This window comes from Ovis canadensis, chromosome 4, assembly GCF_042477335.2.
Source record: "Ovis canadensis isolate MfBH-ARS-UI-01 breed Bighorn chromosome 4, ARS-UI_OviCan_v2, whole genome shotgun sequence".
NCBI classification, from domain to species: domain Eukaryota; kingdom Metazoa; phylum Chordata; class Mammalia; order Artiodactyla; family Bovidae; genus Ovis; species Ovis canadensis.
Genome location: NC_091248.1, coordinates 67,406,825 through 67,413,710, shown reverse-complemented (window position 1 = coordinate 67,413,710; position 6,886 = coordinate 67,406,825). Strand labels below are relative to the sequence as shown.

At 33.3% G+C, this 6,886-nt stretch overlaps 1 long non-coding RNA gene across 1 annotated transcript; it reads right to left on the bottom strand.

Moving 5' to 3' along the window:
* Positions 1–921: 921 nt before the first annotated feature.
* On the bottom strand, positions 922–4,490 carry LOC138439324 (uncharacterized). The gene is made up of 2 exons (XR_011256678.1): positions 4,422–4,490; positions 922–1,196 (listed from the first exon to the last, which is right to left on the bottom strand). It is a non-coding gene; the product is annotated as an uncharacterized lncRNA (long non-coding RNA).
* Between the last annotated feature and the right edge of the window lie 2,396 nt (positions 4,491–6,886).

The window sequence follows — 6,886 nt, the reverse complement described above, 5'->3', positions numbered from 1 at the left end:
TTCTTAAGTAACAAAGTTTCATTTGTACATGTTTTAATATACTCTGAAACTAAATGTTTAAAAAAAGCTTAATTTTAAAATTAATGCCAAGTAAAACAAAGATATATAGGTTGTTGTTATACATATCTCCTAAGGTTATTGTTATAAGCTTAATTTAAATTTCAATTATTTTCCTGTAAAACAGGGTCCTTGAAAATCCAGGCCATTATTAAAAATACTTTATGGGGATTAGCTTTAACAAGAGAAACTCTGTTAATATACTGTGTAGTAGCAAATGTGCTTTTGGTAATCATTTCAGATTTCACTTAGTTATAATCATATTCCATTTTTAGCAGCATTATGAAATGCTAATAACAATGCCATTAATTAATAATACATATTCATTGAAATTTAGTGACTTAAAATCTAGCTTCATATTTGTATTGTCCTTTGGGACACATATTCCAGGCCTAGCATCATATCCAAATATAGTGAGAATAAGATGATCTAACAAGCATAATGCTTTTACAACAAAGATGAGGACCAGAAACTGTGCACATCCTTTGTCTAACATGACCAAGTCAAGAGGATGACCAAGGACTACAGCTCAGTCTTTAGACTCCTAACCTAATAACTGTTTTTCTATTATAACTAAATCTATTTTCAGTAATGAAATGACAGAACAATGATCCGATTAAGTCAACTCATTCTATTCTAGATAAGGGATCTATTGTCTTGCTTTTCTTTCTAAGGTTACTCACTAGCCTTTACTCCATTGCTTTCACATATCCAGTATATCTAGAAATTGATTTATTTAGTCAAAACTGTTTGAACAATTAACTTGACTAATTACATGACCAAATTACTGTGTAACAAGAGCAGCTAGTAAATTTGTGCTAAAATCTAATCAAACTGGTTATTGCTTATAAATAAACACATTCAGTGGTTGAGGACATATTTTATTCTTCCTTCTGTTTATTTAACAGATTCAGCTTTTGAGTGAGGCCATATTCAATTGTTAAATGTTGTAATAAACTCAAGACAACTTTTTTTACATGACATCAAATAATCACTTTGACTTGCTGTTCATCTTTTTTCTAGTAACTCTGGCATCATGTTTCCTAAGAAGGCAGGATGTTCTGGATTTCCTTAGTTCACTTCCGGAAATCATCAGGAGGAAGAAAAGTTGGTATTGTTTGCCACCTGGGAACTCAGGACTGGAGGAGACAGAAGGAAATTGGGTTAATGGCTCACATGAGACAGTAAACAAAGAACAGATACAAAAAATGTGCAAGAAAAGTAAGAAAAGAGAATTTGGTGACTGTGAAGTATCACGATTACATAATTGCAAAAAAATTTCACTTAGTTACCTTGTTTGCTCCAACGTTTAGAAACAATTTCAACAATAAAAAGCTATTTTTGTTTCCATTTAAATGTTGACCTAATTCTGTCTGTGTTAAACAATCATATCATATGAGGAAGTCAGTGCCAAAACAAAGATATGTGTTACAGAAAAGAGACTCATAGCTTCTAACTAGTGTTTTATTGCTTAAAAATGTCCAGAAATTGTTATTAGTGAGTTGTCAGTTCTCTCTGCTCCTCTATGGGGCTTCAGCTCCTCCACTTTATTTCAAATGTTCACTTCTCTGGAGATTATGTGACAAGTGGGACTGGGGTGGATAATAAGTGATTTAGCCACCTTTAAAGATTATTTTCTCTGGTGCATCCAAATTGTCTAAAATAGTTTTTTCCTAGGAATAGATTTGCGTTTATTTTATACAGAGGAGGAAATTCTGAAAAAAAAAAAGAGAAGAAAAAAGAAGCATATGTCAAAAGATAAAATAGTGCAGCAGAAGGATTCATTGCCTAGCTAACTTTTTTCTTCTCTCATTTTACTTTGCGATAAGTTCTCAATGGACTGATTCATTTAAGCTATGATTTTTATTCATATTTTTAAGCTGTTGGGCCTGATGTTGAAATCTCCCTTGTCACCAGTTAGACTTACTAGTTTTAATGATTTGGGTTTTAAATGAAGGTCATTATATAATATCCTGCATTGCATGCAGATTATAAAGTTCCTGCCGGCTTTGCCTTTTAATTAAATTATTCTTTCAAGTGGAATATAGGAATAGGAAAGTCCATCTTCTTTCATATTGAGGAAACTCTATAGCCAAACTTTTATGCTTTATTACTAATGAATATTTAAAATAATGTTCTTGTATAAACGTTGATTGGATCTAAAAGAAGTATTTGTTTAATAAATCTTTCCCCTCTCTCAATTACCTACATTATACATATAATGTAATGCAACATATGACTCTTTCTTTACATACATATATAGATATTTATAAATATATGTATATCTACATATCTATCTCCTGTATCTTGTCCTTCAGTTTTTGACATATCTGACACATAGCTAAACAAAAAAAGAACCGAGAGAGAGAATAGACTTAATAGTGAATCTGCTGATTAACTCTCCAGGAAAACTGATGGACCAAAAGTCAGGGAGAAGGGGAGAGAAAAGTTTACTGGAAAGAACAGAGTGATGGAAGAAACTCTGTGGGAAAAGCCGATTGCCCTGGACAGACCCATTCCATCCAGCAGCTCATTTCTCTAAGATGAGTGTCCACCATGAGGGAAGAAGAGGAGCAAGTCACCAATTCTGGTTGGAAGGCAAGTATCTGACCATCAGTGTGCTAAGGCAGGCAGAGCCAATAGTGATGGCCAACTTAAAGGGACATAGAATTCTGTATTTCTACCTCAAGTCACTTTATTATGACCGCCTCAGCACACTGGGAGACCAAGAAGCTAGATATGATATAGGGGAAACTAATAACTCGTGGGTTAGAAAGTAAACACAAAAAGCCACAAATTGAACCATGATACAAGGAATAAAATGTCTAGAAAGTCACATTTTAGAGTCGAACAAGTTAAAAATGCTGAGTAGACCCATTTTCCTAGAAGAGTTGAAGGAAGGCTAAAAGGAGAATTAGAAAAGTGAATTTCTGGGAGAAAGTAGTACAGCAGAAAAAAAAAATTTTTTTCCCTTATCTATTGCCATCTTGAACTGTGTTATAAATCTTGATCAGAAATTTCAGTAGATGACATCTGAATGTTTTTTAAATCTTCCACTTCTGAAGGTTAGTGCTCTAAGCTCTCTGGATGGTCTCTGCTATCTATTAATAGAATAATAAACAGTTGTTGGGTGGCATCCATAAGTCAATGGTCTGATTAGGCTATCAACTTGCCACGTCCCTGCAACTCTCTTAACACTATTGGCTGCACTATAGGACTGACAGCCTGAGCTTTAGTCTAGGTACTGGGTACCTCTGCAACCATTTGATGACTAATGATGCAGGGCCCCTTGTTTATTTGCTTTCTCTGAAATCCGACCCTGTATTTCATTGCCCCTTTCTAGGTCTGATATAGAACTAATTGTTGGCAGATGTGGCAAGTATTTTGAGCCAGGATATAGTATTTGTTTGCACTGTCTGAGTTTTCAGCCTGAACCAGTGTCAGGTCATTGCAGCTGGTTTCTATCAAGGCTCTGTATATCGTAGACCATCCACCTGACAAAACAAAATTTGCCCATGTGACCTTCACTTGAAAGCCTTAAGTACAAGAATTCCACCAAAATAATAGGGAAATTTTGTTGGAAATTCCTAATCAAATCAATGAATGACTTAATTTTTATTTACATGTAAACGATGATCTTACAATATATAAGAAAATGTGTCCTTTAAAAGCACCATAAGATTTATGGTTTTAACCCATCATGAATATTAATCTTAGTCTTAAGATTATATTAAATCCTTATCGTTTGTATAAGCATCACTTATAAAACAAAGCGTACAAACAGCGTTTTAGCTTTCATGAAAAAGAGCCATCTCACCTTCAAAACTACAGTAAACAACACAAGCTGAATCCAGCAAACTAATTTTGTATTTACATTCCTTTCTTTACTGACAGGGTCTTCAGTTTTCCCTTACATGCCAGAATCAGTATGGTGAATTATTTTCATGACCTTCTTCTCGTTGTTTTAAATAAATAAAAGATTAGCATTTCAGCCACCCTGTTTACATTAAACTACAAATTCCATAAGCCACAGTAGTGTTTGTGTTTTCAACTTTCATGCATATTTTTTTCAATGGGTGCATGAGTTCATTTGATTTGTTTCAACTACCCAAAATATTTTAAGAGTGCTGCACTGTAGAGAAGTATTTATTTGAAGTAGCTGTGGATAATTTGCAAACTCTGTGATAATACAGTGCTCTTTACTAATGAAACAGAAAGGCTTTTATTCTGTAGTCTCCCTGACACTGCAGGAAATAAAATCTCAAAGAGACCTAAGCTTTTATTAAAATGATTTTAGTGTTGGATTATGTCTACTCCTTGGGTTGTAATGCATCTAACATAATGTGATTCAAAGGCAGTTTTACCTGTTTTTATGCCATCTATGCAGGTGCAAGATCCTTTACAGTACCATGGAATGAAAGTTGTCCGAATCTGAAACAGTCCATTAAAAGATGTATGGTTAGAAAAGCACAAAGCAAAAGGAATCAATCTCACTTTGAGATTTGGAAAATGTTGAAAATAAATTTATTTGGGAAAGTTTAAGGTAGCTTACCCTACCAAATATAAGGTGATCATGAAATATTTTTTCAGTCAATTTGAACAGATACATACTTGGGGATGCAAGAGAGGTAGCCAAATGTCTACTATTGATATTAAACTAATTATATTATTTATGCATATTTAAAACATGGAAAATAATGAAGTAATTATTAATATTGTTTTATTCACTCTAATTTCATGATTGTTTTTAAAAATTCTTCACCGCATTTTTGACCTCTGGCTCTTAGTCATCACTAGAGAAAGTTTTAAAGTTTTAAACAAAAATTTTCCAAAGAATATTATTTTTAGATTCACCTATGATTGTTTGTAATATAACACATTTTTTCATTCTTTTGTGAATTGTTCCTGAAAAGTATATTGCAAAAGATAACCCCTGAGATTAACATTCAAACATGTTTCTCATTGTTGTTTGCTCTCCAAACCATAAATTACAGCATTTGTAAACCAGATCCAACAGCTATTGAGAAAAAAATCTTTGTTAAATTTCTGTTTCTTTGTTTATAACAATCCCATCAGTTAACCTCTGAGGTCATGCAAAGATAGCATGGATCTTAAAACAAAATAAAGTAACTTGGCAAAAATAAGATAACCAGGAAAGCACCTATAGTGAGATATTTTATAATATTTTATAAATGCTTACATGTATATCAATTAATTTGATCCTTAAAGAGATAACAAGTTGGGAATTTCTTCTTACATTCAGGCATACACAGTGCATTCTTCCTCAAAATTATTCAATTATCCAAGTATTATTTTAGTTTCCTAATTACTGGCAAGATGAATTACTTGAAATTTTGTTTAAATATGTATTTATCAAATATCCAACACATTCTCATATTTAATACTCAACAAGTATTTGAAGGTATACGACAAAAAGCCTCCCTCTCAGCCCATCTGCCCCATCTAGTGCTCTGTCCTGAAAGCAGCCAATGGTATCAATCTTTTTGTATTATTCCAAAGATATCTTATGTGTATATGAACTGATATGTATGTATATTATCTTCTGTCCTTTTAAATACTAATTATCACAGTCTATGCATGTTAGGTTATACTTTACCCTTTTATTCATTTGGAAATAATTTCATGCTGTAGTTGTTTCTAATATCTTGCTCTTACAAACAATACTACCACTAAAAATAAGAGACAACAATCTTTTACATATGTTGTTTGCAGGTAAGTGTATATACCTGCAGTGTAAATTCTTAGAGGTAGAAATTCTGTGTTGGAAGGTAAGAATTTTTTAATATTTGACAGAAATTACCATAATGCATTTCCAAAAAGATTTTTTCCAATAAATATTCTCATCACAATTTTAGTATCTTTTCCCTGCCCATGGTATAGTTAAATATTTTTTAAAGGATTAAGTGGTAGCAGTTGTATTAAGCACCCATAAATAGATGAATGGATAAAGAAGTGGTACATATATACAATGGAACATTCAGTTCAGTTCAGTCGCTCAGTCATGTCCGACTCTTTGCGACCCCATGAATCGCTGCACGCCAGGCCTCCCTGTCCATCACCAACTCCCAGAGTTCACTCAGACCCAGGTCCATCAAGTCAGTGATGCCATCCAGCCATCTCATCCTCTGTCGTCCGCTTCTCCTCCTGCCCCCAATCCCTCCCAGCATCAGAGTCTTTTCCAATGAGTCAACTCTTTGCAACTCAGCCGTAAAAAATGGACTCTTTCTTTTTGGACAACATGGATGAGCCTATAGAGTATTGTGATAAGTGAAATAAATTAGACAAAGACAAATGCTGGGTGATTTTATTTATATGTGGAATCTAAAAACAAACAAACAAAAAAGAACAAATTATCGAATAATCAAACACAACAAATAGAAACAGAGTTTTAAGTATGGAGAAGAAATAAGTGGTTGCCAGGTCAGGGGAAGGAAAGAAATAGGTGAGGAAGATTAAGAGGTACAAACTTCAGTTGTAAAATAAATGAGTCATGGGTATGAAATGTATACTGTGAGAAATATAGTTAATAACTATGTAATGTGACACATCATAACTAGACTTATTGTTGTGATCATTTTGAAATGTACAGAAATATAAAATCACTATGTTATGTAACAGGGATTAACATAGTGTAGGCCAATTATTCTTCAAAAACAAACAAACACATAGAAAAAGAATTGAGATTTGTGGTTACCAGGTGTGGGAGGGTGGAGGGAGGGGGAATTGGATGAAGACAGTCAAAGAGAAAATAAGATAATTCTGAAGAATGTAATTTACATGATAAATGAAATTAACTTTGCCATATTTT